The 18,637-nt window shown below is 32.2% G+C and overlaps 1 protein-coding gene across 4 annotated transcripts in view; it reads right to left on the bottom strand.

The window, feature by feature from the left end:
* The window catches only part of LOC149553139 (putative glutamate carboxypeptidase LAMP1), a 34,938-nt gene that overhangs the window by 2,459 nt on the left and 13,842 nt on the right, over nucleotides 1–18,637 (bottom strand). The window lies entirely within an intron of this gene.

Below are 18,637 nucleotides of genomic sequence, written 5' to 3'. Positions count from 1 at the left end.
AAAAACATACCCCAATAATCAAGAACTATAATCACCTAAAAATTTATCAATACTCATGAACAAATATCGTAGGAATCATAAATTTTTTGAACTATTGTAGAAAGAAGTGGGTGAATATTTGTACAAGATACCTTTATTAATGGATTTTTATTATCTTTTGTTCCTTTTAAGATAGTAATTAGGAGGCTAGGTGAGCAATGTGTGAATGGTAATTGGATCATAAGTATCAATTGATTTTCTTACATTAGTCAACATAAATATTTTTACCTTCTTTATTGTGTACACAAGTGTCAAATAATGGTCATTTAGAAGTGCTTCTGAATACCTTATTCAAAGATGCCCCAATAACCATGCACTAAAACTACCTTAAAATTTTCTATAACTAATCTAATACATATTTTTCTATGAACCAAATATATTTTCACCAATACTTATGCATAAATTGTTAACCATTATGGTTGTCATTACACCAAAGATCAACATGTCAAAGATTGATATGTAACCACTAGACGTATAGAAGACACAATAGGTTGTTAAATCATGTGACAAATCCACTGAGGAACGCTAAACTACTAACAAAAATCACCCTCCTAACATTACTCTTCATAGCCTACAAGGATTCAAACATGTGACCAAGCTCTCATACTACTTGCTAACTTGCAGGGTTGTTGTTGCACCAAAATATTGACTTGCCAATGCCCAATACAACCATTAGAGTTATGGAAGATACATGAGCTTGTTAAACCATGTTAGGAAGCTCTTGAGGGACCTCGGCCCAATGCCAACATAAATACCTCATTAGCTATACACTATGGGTGCTAATAAAGTTGTACTTCTCCAATCTAAGGGTACCTGTGGAAAACTATTTATACATGTGAAGCATATTTTTTTTTTTAAAATTATCCTTTCTTGGTTTTCTTTATTTAGTTAGTGATTATGAGGTTGCACGAGGAAACAATAAATAGTCATTAGAATAGAGGTGGTCAATGGGCCACCTCCCATTTTTTGTAATTTCAAAATATTTTACTTTTTATGATGGTAAATATTTCTACTTGAATTTTTTAGTATGATGTTAATTCAATTTTATCAAAAAAATGATTGAAGGAACTTACGTCAAATTATTTTTCAAGTCTTTAAATAGAACTATTTAGAATTAGATGACCATTTTAAATGAAATATTTTAATTTTTTTTCTCAAAATGTGGGTAAAATTGTTAAGTCTCTTCATCTTTATCAAATGTTTCCTAAAATGGTTATTTTATATCATATCATAGGATTAGATTTTTAAATTTTTAAATACTAGTCATCCATAAAGTCATTTGACATAGGGAGGTGTGAGTAACTAAAGCCAATTGGCACACTTAGCTACCCAAACCACCATGCAAGAGTTAACACAACAGAAGAAAACACAAAAGAGAATAACACCATAAAGAGAGGGAACCATATTATTTATTGATTCATGAAAATATCATCATACATGCCCAGCTATAAGGCCTTCTAGGTTATGACTAGATACAAAATACATTCACATCCAAGATCTAGCTTCAAGTTCGGATTTCTAGATACATATGCTTTCAATTTCCTATCCTCCTTGTATCATCTATCTTCCTTCAAGATGGATCAATAATAATCACTAAAGACTTCACCACAACCCCTAATTATACTAATATAAGCTACAAGTCAATCTAGAATGCTAAAAACTAATTAGACCTAACATTAAATACTTGAATAGCCACAAGTCAGCCTCCAGTAGAAATTAAATGTCCTAAAATTGATACCCAAGAAAACTCTTGATATCTCCTAGCCTTGATTGAATTAGAACTCCTTCTTTGAACTAAAGGTAGTAATTTAGGTCCTCTACAACCCCTTATAGATGCAAAGGCTAATTCACCAAGGATAAGTATGTATTAATCCTGAAAGTTAATCAGAGAAACTTGTTGTGCAAACTACCAGCAATCGATACTCTAGGAGAATTGTCATATCTCCCAACTTATAATGAATTAGGACTTGTACCTTTTATAGTAGAGATTAATCTAGGTTCTCTTCAATAGGTGAAATTTTTAGCCTCTAACTCATTGCAAAAAAATAGTTACATAGCCTACAATAGGCACCTATAAACTAGAAAAACACAGCTCCAACAACAAGCTAAAAATGGCTCAAACCTTAACATGATAACTCCAATCTCTTTGTGCACATAGGACAAGGCTCCCCACTATGTCTCCAATGCTTGGAAACTACTGAAAGCTTGATAATGCAATACAATACAACTCAAAAAAACTAGGAAAAACTAAAAACATGTAGGATAGTAGTGCAACCCAGGATGCTCTTGCATCAAAAAACCAAGGTTGGAAGAAATGATTCTCCTAAATCATTGAGATGTCACAACCTAAGTTGAATCCAACTCACATTGAGAAATCCATGAAGCATCTTCCATAGGTCTATTCTTCCACTTCACCAAATATTTATAATAATCTTTTTCCCTTGTGCTCTTACCAACTCTTTGATCCAATATCTATTCAACTTCTTCAATCTTCTTCTTAGGATAATCCTCTGATACAATAACTTCATCATCTTACTCATGATACTTGTATCCATTAGCAACATTGAATATAGGGGATACATCCATGCCATCAAGTAACTCAATTTCATAAGCTTTTCCACTATCAAACTTCTATTCTCGCAAAGCTTGTTGTCCAAGCAAACTGGGTCAAGATCTTATAAGGTCCAAACTTCTTCATCTTCAGCTTACTATAAGTTCCAACAAGAAATCTTCCTTTCTTCAATTGAACCATCACCTTATCACCAACTTGAAAATCATGATGTCTCCTAGAATGATCAACATTCTCCTTATACTTCTGATTACTTTGTTTTATCCTTAACTTCACTTTCTTATGTAAAGATTTCATAAAATCAGCAAATTCTTCTCCCGCAGCACTTCTCTTTTCTTCTCCAGCAATATCTCTCAAATTTGATATACCTCTGGCTTGCATTCTAGCAACAATCTCAAAAGTTGTCTTCCCTATACTACTGTTCACAAAATTATTATATGCAATTTCATCTTGTGCCAATACCATCTCCCAATTACTTGGCTTATTCCCAACTAAACATCTTATCAAATTACCCAAGCTTCTGTTCACAACCTCTACCTATCCATCTATTTGTGGATGAAATGTAGAACCAAACTTCAACTCACTATCCATCTTCTTCCATAAAGTCTTCCAAAAATAAACAACAAACTTACTATCTCTGTCAAAAATAATACTTCTTGGTAGTCCATGCAATTTCACAATCTCTTTAAAGAAAAGTTCAACAACGTGCTCAGCATTTGATATCTTCTTACATGGTATGAAATGAGTCATCTTATAAAATATATCCACTACAACAAATATGGAATCATACCCCTTCACTGTCTTAGGTAATCCAAGAATAAAATCCATATTGATGTCACTCCAAGGTTTCTTAGGAATGGTAATAGGTGTATACAAACCAATATTTTGACTTACTCTTTTTGCAACTTCTCCACAACTCTTTATGAATTTTTGAACATCCTTATACATTTGTGACAAATAATGCTTATCCTTTAGCAAACTTAATGTCTTATCCATTCCAAAATTTCTAGCCAATCCACCATTATGTTTTTCCTTGATCAAATTCAACCTCATGAAGGTATTAGGTGCATTAGTCAAACCAAAAGGGCATAACCAACCATTTATACAAACCATCCTTTTTCTTGAAAGAAACTTCCATTCATCACCTTCTCTGATTCTGATCTGATGATGGTGACTCTTTAAATTGATCTTGGTAAAATACTTTGCTCCACTCAAACAATCCATTATGTTATCCATTTGTGGCATAGGAAACCTATATTGCACTATAATCTTGTTAATAGCTCTAGAATTAGTGCACATTCTCCATTCTTTGTTCTTTTTAGGTGCTATTACAATAGGTACATCACATGGACTCAAACTTTCTCTGATCAAACCTTTCTACAACAAATCATGCACTTGTTTATTAATTTCCTTATTCTCTACAGGTATGAATCTATATGGTGCTTTGTTTGTCAAACTAGCTCTAGGAATCAGATCCATACAATGACTTATACTTCTCATTGGAGATAAACCATCAAGTATATCCTCTGCAACAATCTCTTTATACTCATTCAGCAATTCTACAATTTCTTTTGGTACTCAGCTACCACTATCTACTATCACTTGGTCATTACCAACTTCTCTTGCTCAATCATTACTGCCAACACTCAATCCAATAGGAACTATAGCAAAACAAACTTGATTCTTCTTAACTTCCTTTTCAAAATGCTTTCCATTAACCATGCAAACTTTTATTGCAGTACAACTAACCTCATTTTGTCCTTCAATGAAAGGCACTAATATTTGCTTCTTCCCATTTACCCAAAGAGTATATTGATTCAATATTTCATCATGTACATCATATCTATCATATTGCCAAGGTCTACCCAACAAAATATGACAACAATCCATAGGCATAATATCACACAACACTTCATCAAAGTAATGTACAATCTTGAACTTCATAATACATTGCTCACTTACTAATATCTTATGCTCATCTTTGATCCATGAAACATGATAAGGGTTGGGATGTTTTAGCCTATACAACTACAACTTTGTAATTAGCTCTTCTAATGTGAAATTTATTGAACTTCCAATATGAATGATCACTTTGTATCATTTTTCAACCATCTTACATCTAGTCTTGAAAAGACTTCTTCTAAAAATAGGTTCTTCATCACTTCCATTATTACATAAGGTTCTTCTCACCATTAGATTTTCTCTAGCCTCAGGTCCACTTGTTGAACTCTCAATGTCTCCTTGAATCACAATATTTCTAGTATTCTATCCACTTTCAGAAGATCTACATTCAAAATATCTATGCCCTTTTTTACCACATATGTAACAATTACCATGAAAACTACCTCTAGAATATGAATTACCACTTCCTTGGTAAGAACCAGTACCCCCTCAGTAAGAACTACCACCTTCCCATTCAGTCTTATCTTTGTCATCATTCTTCCATTCAAATTTTCCTCTATCATACATAGAACTATCAAATCTACCACCTTCACCATAAGATCTTCCTTTGCCTTTCTAGAATCTACCACCTCTACCTCTTTGTCTTTGTTCATGCTTCTTTGTCAAGGTCTCGTCAACTTTCAAGGCATATTGATATGCTTCTTCCACACTTTTTCACTTCACAAAACTTATTTCGTCTTGAATTCTAGATCACAATTTATTTATGTACCTTGAAATTTTTTCAACATCATCATCCACATGTCCAAATCCGATATCCAATCTATAGAATTCCTTAGTATACTCTTTTATAGTCATTTTTTTTTGTCTCAAATTTTGCATCTTTCTCAACAAGCTAACTTGGTAATTAATAGGATTCACCATCTTTAGCCAAGTTATGATCTTCTCCTTTCCTTTCCTTTGTCTATCAGCTTTCAAATGCTCCCACCATAGTGAAGCATGCCCTTTCAACCTAATAATTGCAATCTTTACCTTCTTATTATCAGGAGTGTTTTCATACTCAAAGAGCTTCTCCATATCTGAGATCTAATCTAACACAACTTTGGTATCCAATTTTCCATCATCAGGAACTATTTCTACAATAGGCTTTGAATTTTTTCTAGACAACACTCTCAACAACCTTGCTTCATCTTGGTCTTCTTCAGGTTCTAGATTAAGGTTAGGTGCTACTACTTCATCATCACTTAGATCATCAAGATGTGCTCCTCTTCTCTAGGCTATCTCCACAAACTCTAATCTAGGTGCAATTTGTCTCAATTATATAATATTGCATTATCAGCATTTCCTCTACCATGAACCATCTTTACATATCAGGTTCCTACAAAATCATAACCCTCTACAAGTTTAGGTCAAATCCAAAGATTTGCAACCCTACAACCAAATCTGAATTAGGGTTCTACATGATCCAAATTCTTGTTACAAACTACCTCACAATTTGGTGATCTTCTTGCACACTTAGAAACAACTTGGCTCTGATACCACCTAATGCAGGGAGGTGTGAGTAACTAAAGCCAATTAGCACACCTAGCTACCCAAACCACCATGCAAGAGTTAACACAACGAAAGAAAGCACAAAAGAGAACAAAGCCAGAGAGAGAGAGAGAGAGAGAGAGAGAGAGAGAGAGAGAGAGAGAGAGAGAGAGAGAACAATATTATTTATTGATTAATGAAAATATCATCATACTTGCCTAGCTGTAAGGCCTTTTGGGTTACGACTAGATACAAAATACATTCAAATCCAAGATCTAGCTTCAAGTTCAGATTTCTAGAAACGTATGCTTTCAATTTCCTATCCTCCTTCTATCATCTATCTTCCTTCAAGATGGATCAATAATAATCATTAAATACTTCACCACAACCTCTACTTATACCAATCTAAGCCAAAATTCAGCCCAAAATGCTAAAAACTAAATAGACCTAACATTAAATTCTTGAAAAGCCACTAGTCATCCTCCAACAGAAATTAAATGTCCAAAAATTGATACCCAAGAAAAATCATGATATCTCCCAACCTTGATTGAATTAGAACTTGTGCTTCAAACTAAAGATATCACTTTAGGTCCTCTACAATCCCCTTAAGGGTGCAAAGGCTAATTCACCAAGGATAAGTGTGCATCCATCCCAAAAGTTAAGCACAGAAACCCATCCTCAAACTGCCAAAAATTGATACTCTAGGAGAATTACCATATCACCCAACTTATAATGAATTATGACTTGCAATTTTTCAAAAGGGGAGTGCTCTAGGTCCTCTTTAATACCTAAAATTTTCAGCCTCCAACTCATTGTGAAAAAATAGTTACATAGCCTGAAATAGGCACCCAAAAACCAGAAAAATACAGCTACAATAGCAAGGTAAAAATGGCTCAAACCTTAACATGATAACTCCAATCTCTTTGTACACATAGGGAAAGGTTCCCTAGTGTGTCTCCAATGCTTGGAAACTACTGAAAGCTTGGTAATGCAAGATATTTTAACTCAAAAAAAGTAGTAAAAAGTGAAAACATGCAGGATAGTAGTGTAACCCAAGATGCTCTTGCATCATCATTTTAGCTACTTGATACAAAAGCATGAGCCTTAAGTTGTTACTCTTTAGTTAAGGGTCAAGGATAGGGGAACATCAATTTTTTCAAATTTGTCAACTTTGACCTCTATCATACAAGAGATATGGTGACAAAATTCCATGTAATCAATATTGAAAGTAAGATAATTACCTTTTATTTAGTTTTATGGTAATATGTCTTTCAGGAAGGATTTTTGGTGTCACTTTGGAGATTTTTTTACCCTATTAAAACCTCATGATCAAGTCAAAATATTTTCTCATTATTTTTCTTATAGTTGTTAGTATTGGTTTAGATTGTCTCATTGTATCATAATGTTAAAAATCATCCATTAATTACTCATTAGTCATGCCATATAAATCTTCCTTGTCATATCAAGGAGGGGTGTTAATATCTTTGTCTTTACTTATGTCATTTTTTCTAGCTAAAGTTATACAAATTATGTATATGTCTATGTCGATTGATAATGAACTATTTTACTTCTCTCATAGAGCCTGAATATATTGTATTTGATATAGTGACATGCATGACTTGTAGGATCATTTGATACCTTCTTACATTTTTTTTTCTTCTAGATACTTCACAAAATTATGATAATACATAGGAATATAATAATTAGGATTTCTAAATGGGAGACATGATAGTCCTCCCTTGATATAAAAAAATTTGGTTCTCAAGGAATGGCTCATAATCTACCTCTTATTATTTTACTCATGCATGTTTTCTTCCTTAAATAAATGTGAACCAAGGGTGATAGAAAGTATTTATGAAATATTCACTCAACAAATTTCTTCTCCTCTTTCAAACCAAAAAATAATAAGATTAATACAATTGTGTCAATAATTTTATGTCTTTTGGATTCACTTTAGTAAAGTCTCCAAAATAGAGAGTGGCTGGGATAAAAGTTTTTTTTCTTTGCTTTCTTCCAAAATATTGTTTATTAGACTCAGACATCTGCCTCACTATCTCCAAATATGCAATTATGTTAGGCACTGATGCTAGCAATCTGTATCTTTTCTCCTCAAAACCAGAAAATCTATAAAAAGTGAAGTAATCATAGACATACCAATCTCCCCAGTTTTGCTTAAATTTCTTTCCCATCCCATTGTCCTTACGTCTCAGGAATCTCATAATATCAGGGCTCATGGATGGAAAAGATTGATCTAATGTGTAAAGAGGATGAACAATGTGATCCTCAAAAGTGAGGTAATAGGAGACACTATACCTATAATTCCATACTAATGTCCATATGTGAACTAGCCTTTCTTCTCCATTACTTTCCCACACATATAGTTTCAAACTCTCACTCCATAATCCTCTCAATCAACTATAGTACAAAATCATATGCATAAACACAAAATAATGCCTAAAAGTTGGATATTCAACATCATTAAAATTGACAAAAGAAGTATGCATGTTATCAACCATCTTTGCATAATCATAAGGTCTAGGCTCTAGCATTTGAATGTCAAATGCTAACACCATAGGTCCAATCTCCATCAAGTCAAGAATTCTCATTCCTCCTACTTGTCTGCTAGATTGATAAGTCATGTCTAATTATGTTTTGAGCATATTGATATTGAATGGAGGTCCATCCACTATAGTTAAGGTCTCTCTAACTATTTTGTACAACATTAGCTTACACTACATGTATGAGATGTCTGATCTCTCATATTCATTCTTCAATTTGGTGGATCATAACCTCTTAGTGAGACCATCTATTAATCTAAGAATGTCAATAAAAGAATCAATTAATATCTCCATTAATTTCTCCCCAGTATTATCATATGTGCATCTGTCATTAGCATTGTATTTGCTAATAATGACCTTAAGCATTTCTACATTCACAAATACATTAGCTATTATCAACTTCGCTAAATTAATCTCCTAGGGATGACAAATAGGTGGTTTATGATTTCTTCTAACATAGTGATAAAGGAAAAGCTCATATCCCCTATTCCTCATCTAGATATCTCCAACTTCACTTTATTTATCTTCTACTTTTTTCTAGAGAAGCAAACTTGTTTCTTTTGGACTCCAGTCCTGCAAAATCCATTTGCTCAATTAAATCTTCATTCGTCTTTCTAGGTGAGACTTCATCCTCTATCTTTTTCTTCTTCTTTTCTTTACCCTTTTTCACCTTCTCAACTTTCCTCTTTTGTGTTGAACTACAACTCTCCATGTTTCACTTTGAAATTCTCCCTACAACAATTTTGTGCAAAAGTTTGTATGTTAACAGAAAATATTACAATTTCTTCTAAAATTTTGTGTACAAAACTAGGAATGATTTTCTTTTATTACAAAATACTCAGTTCTCATGCATTTACTCTCCCACATGAATCAAAATTATAACTTAGCTTTTTTTCATTATAACACTAAAATGACTATCAGAAGTCGCTTGGTGTAATTAGTTTTGCACCTTATAAAATGTTTTCAAACATTCGATCACTGTAACTTTTAGCGAAAAATACATGCATGCCTCAGATTTCTATATCTCAATCCTAAAAAATGGTGAACCATTTTCATTTCTATATTTATCACTATAGCAATGATGATAGCCCCATTTCTCATTGCCATACTAAAAGTCCTCTATCTACGATCTCTAATGGATGTTCTCATTATTAGGTATGGCGATCAAGAGATTTTAATCATTGATACAAGTTTTAACCTTTCTCTATAACACACAATGATATACAAAATCTCATCATTAATCTCTATATCTCTATAATGCCAAATGTGATCCATGATCATTCTCAACCTATCGCTATAATACATAGTGATGCCTTCTTAACATTTTGTCTCTTTATCATTGTAGAATATAGCGATCTCTTAACTTTATCACTCATTACCACAACATAAATTGTCTTCATTTGACCACCAAAAACATCGATCACTATATTCTATAAAGATACCTCCATCTTATCGCTAATCACTAGGACCAAAACCTTATTACTTCAATTATCGATAATCATTGAAAGTCATAGCGATATCCTTCTTTCACTTCTCATAACTATATCCACATTATGTCTTCCTCACATAGAGATGAACCTGGATCTCTATATGATATATTAACACCTCATCAAAATTTTGAAACTAACCCTATTGTTATCGCTATAGAATATAGTGATACTAGATATTTTATCATTGTTGTTATAACAATATCTGCAAAAATGAGGATATCTCTCAAATTTTATATAAGATCAGAATCAAGATTGATTGATAGGGATTGTCATGTGATGAGCAAGCCCTAGGAGGGCAATTTGAAATAGGAACCTTTGGCTTTATATGGTAAATTGTAACTTTCTACAAACACAAAGAAATATAGTAAGTCATTCTTTTATTTGATCACAACCATATAATCAACCAAAAGGTAGGTAAATTATAAGTATTAATAGTAAATTAAGAGATGCATAATGATCAAAGAAAGTAAAGGATGAAGAAATATTTGTAAAATATTGAGTTCCACCAGTTACTATGTTATTTATTTTGGTCCCCAATAATTACAAATTTTGGGTAATGTGTTATTTGGTCAAGGTAGTATATGTGGCTTGGTCTTCTTTTCTTTCATCATTACCAAGAGAATCTTTTTTCTAGACCTATTTCAAATGATTATGGTTGACTTGGTGATTTTAGAACAATATAAGCATAAAGATGATTGCAATGAAACTGTAATGAATTTTTTTGCAAAATGTTATATCAAATACTATTTTGATTGTTTGTGAATAAAAGGAATTAGGTTGGGAGTAGAGAATGTTTCTTATTTTTATATTTGGAGATGGTGATCCAATTGTATTTTCTATCAATTATACTTTAATGGAAGATTTCATTTTTTGTTCTTTTTTCTCAAGATATACATAGTGAACCCCTTGAAGTCTTTATACATAGTGAACCCCTTGAAGTGAGTAGTTTGGTTCTAAGCTACCCACTACAAAATCACCTCAACCAATGTTTTAGTTCATGAGATCTATTTTATTTATCATTTTCCCCACCTTTATTTTTCCACATAAAAATATGGTGTTCATTATGTATGGTTCACATTTTCATATCCATGTTTACTAATTATTTGGTTGAGTTGGTTAAAAATTAACATAACTAGTTACATACCATTAAAATTGATGAATGTTTTAACTAATAGTTAATCCACCCCTCCCTCTCAATTATTTGATAAATTCATCAATTGGCATCATAGCTTTGGTTCCTAGATAGTGAATCTAAGCACTTGAGGAAGATTCAATGAGGCATAAAATAGCTACTCCTATAATTTATGTCAATCCAACTTCAACTTCTCAAAAGTGAAGATGAGGGAATATCTAATGTCCCTAGGTTATAAGACTTGGATATATGTGGAGGAAAAATATATCATGTTTGTAGATTGACCTACTACTTAGGATGAGATTGATGCATATGAAAAAAATGAAAGAGAAACCTATATATCATTTCCATTGCATTGCCTAAAAATAAATTGGAAAAGGTTATCACATTAAAAACTCCTTATTAAGTTTGTAAACTTTAAAATATTTATGAAGGAAATGATAGGGTTCAACTAGCTACTATGAAAACTACTAAAGGAATATGTGAGAACTTGAGCATGGAAAAGGAAGAAGATATAGCAAGCTACTTTAAAAAATATGACTATGATGTAAATGAGAGCATAATTTGTGATAGCACTTTAGGTGAAAAGGACATAATAAAGAAACTTTTTAGGATTTTACCATAAAAATACTTTGATAAGGTCCCGACAATCAAATGAATCTATGATCCAACAAAATTTTCTACAGAATGATTCTTTTGCATTCTGAGAAATTCCCAAATGAGAAAGTTTTGGAAACTCAGACCCAAATTTGAGACTATTTTAAAATGACATTGGCTAATGAAGATCTCAATGATGGGAGCATAAATTTACTAGTTAGTAATAAACATTGTATGGAGGCTAAAAATGAATCACTATGTACAATAGTATTTGTCTTAAATATTTTAGGTGTCGAAAGGTTGGTCATATTGCTACTAGATGTCCAAAAAAGTAAACAAAACCAAAAGTAAAATTCAATAAGCCCTATTATGTTAATGAAGTTCTTAATATGTTAGACTATGAATCAAAAGACCAAGGTAACTATTTATTTTATGTTGAAGAAGTTGAACTTTAACCCAAAGTTAGTAATGTCACATCTCCAGAAAATAATACTAAAATTGTTGGAACTAAAAAGAATGAATGTTTGATTGAAAGTAATCATATGGCATGATAATTTTTTTAATGAGAGATCTCAAGTAGTTTTGACATGAGAAAAGGATAATTGCTTAAATAATTAGAATAATAATTATTTCTTCAAAAGATTTCATAAGTATTGGTATAAATCAAGGATAATTTGTTTATCCCTCAAAAAATATATACCATACAAGCACACAACTAATTTTAAGATGTCGGCCACCATACATTTATATCACCAACCTTCTATGTAGGATAAGTAAATGAAAAATGGCAGAATAAACAATTGATATTGAATTAATAGATCGTTTGGATGCCACTTTATTCTTTTGTTAAGCTTCCCAAATCACATCTAACCTTTTTTCTTTTTGCTGTTGCAAAGATCTACAAGAAGGAGATCGCACTCCTCATTTGCATCTTATGTTAGTTTACCATTCTTGAGCACTTCCATTTTTTGAGTAGTTGAGCACTTGACCAACAATTTAATAACTTTTTTAGAGTTAGTGTGAGTACTATGTAATGCAACTAATGTCTTTATTGACATGCTAACTGATTTAACATCAATAACCTTCAAACAGGCTCGCATTTTTTAAATCTAAAACATGTGTCACATTCTATTATATACATACTCTAGGATTAAAAAATTGAGTTTCATAAATTTTAACCAAGTCATGGTTAGTAGACTTTTTTTTCCAAATTAAGGGGGTTGGACAAGAGTTTAGAATTTAATTTTTTAAATAGAGAAAATTAAAAATACATATATACATCATATTTAAACATGTATTCTACTTATATCTAAAATATCTTTAAAAAATATAGTTTGATTTTGGTTAGAATGGTTAGATAGACACTAGCTAAGATTTTTCTAACCATTTAGTAATACTCCAATTAAGTTTTAAAATGAAAGTTGACATTTTTGCCAAATAGGTTTTATTTAGAAAATAACTAGTATCTTAGGAACTACATCCAATTTTCTATAAACTCTATTTTCACATACTTTTCAAGCAATATTGATAACCTATTCAAATTTTCACATCAAGTTTTCCAATGCTGCTTTTTGTGATTTTTGATGACTACTTTTTAACTTAGTTTGGTTCGTCATGATCAAGAACATGCTATATTATTTTTATATACACCTATTAACATGTATACTCATATTTTGCATATATAGTATATTTTTATTTTATGTATTAATAAAAGTATGTAAATATTAAGTTAAATTCATTTGTATAACATCACAAACATGTTGTTATCCAACTTCTAATTATATAAAAGGTAAAATATTTTTTACTAACTAAAATTGAATAAAAACTACCACTATTATTTTTCCATGTCTTTATTTATTAGAAAGGTACCAAAAATAGTTACTTAAGGAATACCTATTTAAACTAAATTGAGGTTGTAGTTATCATGCACACTTCAACCAAAAACATGAGGGTTTAATAGGAATGTTAATATTTATATTAATGATTGTTTTTACTATTTGAAGACATTCAAAGTGACCACTAGCATATCAATGGCAATGATTAGACTTGTTTTTTCTTGCATGGTTGAACCTCTCCAAGAATAGGAGGGGTTTATGTGAATTCCCTTGTTTACATTAATGATTATTTTGATCATGTTTAAATATCGACATTCTTAATGAAATGATGCTACCATTTAGAGTGGCACACCGTCTTCTATAAATAATTGAGACATTTTATTATTATAAAAGAAAGAAAACAAGATTGGCAACCCTATACAAAGATAGATCAAATATACCATTTACAATTAATTTAGTACCATTTACAATTAATTTAGAACATACCATTGGCATTAAAGACCATTACATACCCCTTATAATTTACTAGGGGAACATGTAATAAACCATAATTGACTTATTATTGTGTTGATTGTACAACTATTTTTATGAACAAATCAAATATTTTGTATTTGTGGTACTTTATTTTCAAAACTTTTGCTAATATAAAACTTCATGATGATAATTGTAACTATAGATATTTGACCATACGAATGATGAATGTCACTCTGGTATGTCTCTCTCCCCTTCTCTCCTTACATTTATATTTTGAAAAAAAAATTAACAAATTATTATATCATTATATGTATTCTAGTAATTTATAATGACTAAAAGTTATAATATATACTTACTCAAGATATTAGTAATAAAATATCTTATATTTTATATACTTTATATATGTGTAAATCAAGAAGTGTGATGGACCCTAGAAAAAAAAATTGTCCAATAGATAATGATCTGATGCATTTTCACCATTTCAGAGAGGAAAAATTAAGGTGTCCATGAAAAAGAAAAATATCAATACGTTAGAGAGTTCAAAATATAGGGCTCGCCAAAAAGTGATCTAACTTCGCTACTATGGATTGTAACTTTCCAAAGGTCAGTGAAATTGCAATTTTGCTAATGACTAGAGAGGTGGGCTTCAAATCGCAATTTCATAAAATAATTTGAAGAAGCCTTGCAAAGTTCCAAAAAATTGTGACTTCAAAAATGATCTCGAGATGGAGGCATGAAAATGCAAAAAGAATTTCAATGGGTTTTTAAAAGGACAACTCATTAAATAACATAAAGTACTTGGATGATGTCATGAGTTGGAAAATTTACGAAGTGAATGTATGCATGAAAAGTTATGAATCATAAATGCAAAATGAAAATAAATTAATAGCTTTGGTGAAAATGTTTCTTTTCATAATTGAACATGCAAGTTAAGCTAAGATAGAATTTGATGGCTAAGGTTTGAAGGCATCCTTAGGAAGTTGCAGAAAATAGTAAGTTCAAGCTTCTCTTACCTTGGGTATAGTTTATTGGATAAATTACATGTAAAGAAATCTATACTAGTATTAAGGAATTAGTGGAAGTACCCACTAAGAAATTAATTCAGAAGATTTTGTTAGAATTTTTTCTTGGCTCTTCTTTTGGGGGTCAATGACTATTTTTACTGATGAATTTGAGAATTGTAGAGATGCTAATCTTCCATTACATGGTAGATCTTTGTTCTAGTATTTCTATGCAAATAGAGATAAAAAGAAACCTAGGGACAACCCATGGAGATTAGATCTAGGAAAAATTGTGGTCACTTTGAAGTTACTTGATCTAGTGGTCACAACAAAATTGATCATGTGAGGAGACCTATTAGAACTAGGGTTGGTCAATTTACTAGACCTAGATCTCAGTTGAAGTTGAAGTATAAGATGGAGGTTTTCAATTTCTTGGGTACTTTGACTCCTAAAGACTTGATTGATTGGATTGGTGAATTGGAAGACTAGTTTGAGATTGAGGATAATGGAGATCCACTTAGAGTGAGGTTGGCATAGACTAAGATGAAAGGACATGTTGTTCTTTGGTGGAAAGAACTTCAAAGAGATAGAGAGGAGGAAGGTGAGATGAAGATCACTAGATAGAAATTGATGGTAACTAATCTGAAGTCTAAGTTCATTCATATTTATTATGAACTTGAGTTGTTTAAGAGGTTGTAGGATCTGAAATAGAAGGATATGACTATGAAATATTATACCAAGGAGTTATAGAAGTTGACTATTTAGTGAGGGCATAGAGAATTGTCAAAGGAGAAGGTAGTTCAGTACATTAATGGTTTGAGATTCAATATTCAGGATGAGGTTGGTATGGTGAATATTTTTTCAGTTGAGGATGCTTATTAGTATGCTCTAAAGGAAAAAGATAATTTTAACAACAAAATTCAAGGTAATGCTAGAGGAAAGGAGAAGTAGGATAGCTCAAAAAAGGCTAAACCGAGTGCAAAAGGTAAACCAAAACTTGTTGATTAGAAGAGAAAGACATGTGGAGGTGGGTTTACTGGTAATTGTTTCAGATGTGGTGAAGAAAGGCATAGATCTTTTAAATGTCCTCATGGTAGGAAAATTGTTGTTGTGAATGAGGTTGTAGTCCAAGATAGTCAACCTTACCAAGGAGAGAGTTTATTAGCTCAATGAATACTAGTTGGTCAAAAGATGTTGGATTCTTGTTAGAGGACTAATTTGTTTAGGACTTGTTATATGTCTGATGGTAAAGTTTGCAAGGTGATTTTGGATGGTGATAGTACTGATAACCTTGTTGCTGAGGAGATGTTTTAGAAACTTGGTTTGAAGAGAGTGAGACATCCTTATCCTTATAGGATTGGTTGGTTACAAGATGACCATGCTTTGGAGGTGAGGAAGCAATGCCTTATTGATTTTCAGATTGGGCAGTATAAGGATCAAGTGTTGTGTGATATTGTGGACATGAATAGTTGTCATGTGTTGCTTTGTAAACCTTTGATGCAGGAGCATCTTGGGTGTAAGAGAAATCTTGCATCACCCAAAAAATATTTTCATTTCACTCTTTTCTATTTTAATAAGGACTAGTAGACAGGGTGGTTACTATTTATGGAAACTTTTTATTTTTAGTAAGTTTGTCGTACGAGCTCATAATATTCTCATTTTCTACATGAAGGTTCATTTTAGAGTTATAAGCCTACCATAAAAATCTCATTGCTCCAACTTAAGTATCAGAGAATTTATTATGGATTTTCGATGAAAAAATTTACAAAAAAAATTTCAGGGTCACCATTGGAGGTGTTAGAGTTCCTGAATGAGGTCTAAAAACTCAATGGAAGATAACTTGTGCAACTCAAAGTCTATGGATCATGAGTTGACATTTTTGAAAAGTGGTTATAATAGCCAATTGGAGCAATAATTCATGAGTCATGGCCTTTCAAAGTTGAGCTACCTGAAATATCTAAAATAATTGTCAAAGATGTATTTGGCCAACTGTATATGTATTGTTAGTGTCTATTGGCCCTAGGTATTAAGTTTCAATGTCTAGAACCTTCTTGGGTGGCATAAAATTGTCTATTTAAGAAAGGCTAGAACATTGTCTAGGATAGCTCTAGGTGATAGTTCACAGCTTGTCTTACAGATCATTGTAATGAAGGTACCCATGTGGATTAGCATATTGTAATTGTGAATTCTATAATTCTACATTTGTAGCACAAATAAGAAGTCCATATTTTGTTCTTGTATTTGTTGTTGTTTCTTTGTTTCTGTTATGGTTTATGGAATTAAGAGGAGCATCCTTCATCAAGTGGCATCACAGCCAGGTTTTTGAGTGTGTGGATAGATTGTTGACTATGAGGTAGTTCACACAAGGACTATGGTTTGGGCTAAGTGTGTAGATAGATCACCAATTGTGAGGCAGTTTGCACTAGGGTTTTAGTGGAAGTGTGAAAATGCCTCTACAAAGAGAGTGTGGCAAAAGAGTTATAAGTGTTACACCTTAGGGTTTCTGAGCCCTCCAAAGAAAAAAATGCAAGCATTGGAAGAACAAATGCGTAGAGGAATAAATCTTTCTATAAGAGATGAAAGCGAGGATGTGGATGAAGTAGAAGAAAATTTTGAAGCAGATGCAATTCTAAACTAGAGGAAGAAAGGTTTTATAGGGCCATCTCCAAGATTGGAAAAAGACCTAAGTTTGAAGTTCCCACATTTTTGAGAAATCTTAACCTAGAGGTGTTGATCAATTGGATTAATGAACTAGAGGAGTACTTTAGATATGAATATATTAAGGATCCTAAAAGAGTCAAGTTTGCAAAAGCAAAATTGAAGGGACATGTGAAGATCTAGTGGTAGGAGGTCTAGTTGGAGCAAAATAGAAAAGGAAAGGACAAAATCACCAAATGGGAGTGGATGATAGCTAAATTGAAGTGAAAATTCATTCCTATGGATTACGAGCTTGATCTATTGAAGAAGATGCAAGGGTTGAAGCAAGCAGTAAAATCTATTCAAGAGTATAATGAAGAGTTATATCGAGTTATCATTAGAACTGGCCATGCTGAAGCTAATAAAGAGAAAGTGGCATGTTACCTTAATGGGTTAAGGCCAAGTATTCAAGATGAGCTGAATCTGGTTCAAATGAATAGTATTGAGGAGGCATACTAGTTTGCCCTAAGAGTTGAGGAAAAACTAAGCAAGAAGTTTGACAACAAGAATATCAAGAAGAGATCACAGTGGAAGATCTAATAGATGATCTTGTGGTGGTCGTAATGATGATTAGAATAACAAGGATAAGGTTGGGAGTAGAAGTCAGAACAAAAGTAGAAACAATTCCAATCATTTCCATGATTAGAATAATAGAGATTAGAGAGGAAGAGGCGAAGGACAAGGATCTGGAATAGGAGGCTTCCATGGGAAACATATTCACTGTGGAGAAGAAGGGCATGGAGCTTTTGAATTACCCAGTGCCAAGGAAGGATAGATTGAAGAATAGAAGGATAGGGAAAAGTTGCACATGTTGAT

The sequence above is a fragment of the Cupressus sempervirens genome, chromosome 6 (assembly GCF_028749045.1).
Source record: "Cupressus sempervirens isolate cs-2001-9-10 chromosome 6, ASM2874904v1, whole genome shotgun sequence".
NCBI lineage: Eukaryota > Viridiplantae > Streptophyta > Pinopsida > Cupressales > Cupressaceae > Cupressus > Cupressus sempervirens.
This window is presented reverse-complemented; position numbering and strand designations above follow the sequence as displayed.